This window comes from Hordeum vulgare, chromosome 6H (genome assembly GCF_904849725.1).
Source record: "Hordeum vulgare subsp. vulgare chromosome 6H, MorexV3_pseudomolecules_assembly, whole genome shotgun sequence".
Taxonomy (NCBI): Eukaryota; Viridiplantae; Streptophyta; class Magnoliopsida; order Poales; family Poaceae; genus Hordeum; species Hordeum vulgare.
In genome coordinates, this window is record NC_058523.1 from 435,660,718 (window position 1) to 435,663,426 (window position 2,709).

Consider the following 2,709-nt stretch of genomic DNA (forward strand, 5'->3'; position numbering starts at 1 on the left):
ATTTATTTGTTCAGAAGGAGTAGGTGTTCTAACTAAACTGCTATTAACCAGTGTTGTAGCCTTAGCATGTTCTCTAGTCCTAACAGGGAAAGGAGGTTTCTCAATGTAAGTAGTAGGAACAATAGGATCAACATGGTTTACAATTATTTCTTCCTTCTTAATTCTAACAGGTTCTTTAGGTATTTTTTCAATGGGAGGATGATATTTGAACCACTTTTCCTTAGGCAACTCAACATAGGTAGCAAAAGATTCATAGAAAGAAGTTACTATCTCAGAGTCAAGCCCATATTGGTTGCTAAACTCATGAAAATGAGAAGTTCCCATAAAACATTTAACACAATCAAAATTAAGTTTTATACATGAATCTTTACATTCTTAAAATTTACAATCTTCAGCCTTGCGTTTAATCTTTTAGAGAAGATACCATCTGAATTCAATAGTCTCCATATAGGAACAGACATCACAAGCATCATGTAAGGTTTGATCATCATGAGAAAGTCGAGCATAAAAAATATGTATAAGCAATTCCTTTAAGAGAGCATGGTTGGGGAAAGTGTGCATCATAGATTTAAACCTCCCCAATCTTGAAAGATGCTTTCTCCTTCATGAGGCCAGCAATTATAAATACATCCAATCATGATGAATTAGATGCATCGGACAAAACTTTTGATGAAATTCCAGCTTCAAGCGATTCCAATCCCATGATCCAATATTATCCAATGGCGTGTACCACATTAGTGTTTTCCCTCCAAATATAAAGGAAAAAATGTATTCTTAACTTTGTCCTCGAGTAGACTTGAAAGCTTAAACAATCCAAAAATCCCATCGACATATATCAAATGGTAATCAGGATGAGTTGAACCGTTATAAGGATTAGCAAGCAGTTTTTCTACCATACCCAAAGGAATCTCATAATATTTTTTTTGTAGGTTCAACAGGTAAAGGAACAATTTCCTCAACTTACGTTCCAGGCGAAGATGCCCTGAACAAGCTACTCAAAGGGTGACCGTTCATAGTGATAAGCAACAGTAAATTTCAGCATGTACCAAAAATGTTTCGTTACCAATTTCTACTTACCAAAAGTGCTTCATTCCCCTAAAATAGTGCGAGAAAAGAGTCTTGATGAACCACAAGTATAGGGGATCAATCATCGTCCTTTTCATAAGTAAGAGTATCAAACCCAACGAGGAGCAGAAGGAAACGATAAGTAGATTTCAGCAAGGAATTATCTGCAAGTGCTGTAAGTAATAGTGGTAGATAGTTTTGTAGTCAGATAATTCATAACAAGTGACAAGTAAAAAAGTATAACATATGCTGAAAGGAAGCACAATATTATTTATAGGAAAGGACAGTCGTGAAAGTTCTCTTATATAAAGCAAGCGCTCCTGAGGACACATGGGAATTTCTGTCTACTCATGTTCATCATATTAAGTTGAGTCGCGTTGGCTACTTTGATGATTTGACATGTGGGTGCACTGGTGCTAAGGTGATGTTATTACTTGAACTAAAAACCTACTTATGATTATCCCCTATCGCAAGAATCCACAACTATGAAAGAAGGATGAAGAATAATCTAACCATAGCATTAAACATGTGGATCCAAATAAGCCCCTTATGAAGCAATGCATAAACTCGGCTTTAAGCTTCTTTCACTCTTGCAACCCATCATCTATTTGTTACTCCACACTGACTTTCCTTACGCCCATAACATGGTGAAGTGTCATGTAGTCGACATTCACATGACACCACTAAGAGAAGTAACAACATCCATATAAGCAAAATATCGAACGAATACCAACTTCACATGATTACTTTTAACAAGACTTCTCCCATGTCCTCAGGAACAATAATTACTACTCACACATCATCAACATGTTCAAGATTATAGGTGTAATAATAATATTTAAGGATCTGAACATAATATCTTCCACCAGGTAATCCAACAAGCATCCACTACGAGATGTAATCAACACAACTAGTAACAAACATGTACCAATCTGAGGTTTTGAGACAAAGATTGTATACCCATGATGACTAGGGTTGGAGATGTGACGGGACCCCGATCCTAAGCCATAGGAATCCAGCCTCTAACACATCGCATCTCTTTGCAGTCTCACGCACGGTTATCTCCACGGCTGCAGCCTTACCTTAGCCGGGACCGTTTGCGCCTTTTGACTCGCGTATGCAATTGTGTCGCTAGCAATCCAATGACAAAGAACCTGGATCGACATGTCTAGTCATAAACCAAAGTGGCTGTTCCACACAGGGACAAACATACATGACCGAGCAAAGCAGGTGTCGGTCACCAGCGAATGTAGACGAGTCGTAGCAAGCTACAAGGACTACATTACATCGCGTGACATTTCCCCAACGGGGACAGACACAGCAGCTAAGAAGGACACATGCCGGTCAACCAATGTGTCCGGAGCAGTAGCGAACTACCATGGCTCATTGGATCACAAAGGGGCATTTCCCTGTAAGGAATGCTACTAAAGCCTACGGCTAGGTAATCGAACCCCATACATATCAAGTACAACACATGTACGCATGGCATACCGATATGTATAAATACATCGATGGCATCACAACATAACCATAAACATACAAACTTTATTTAGAAGGCTCGGAAGAGCCACACACATAATATTACAAGGTAGGGGTCTCACGACCCATCATCACAAGTCATACACACAATTCTTACAAACTAGC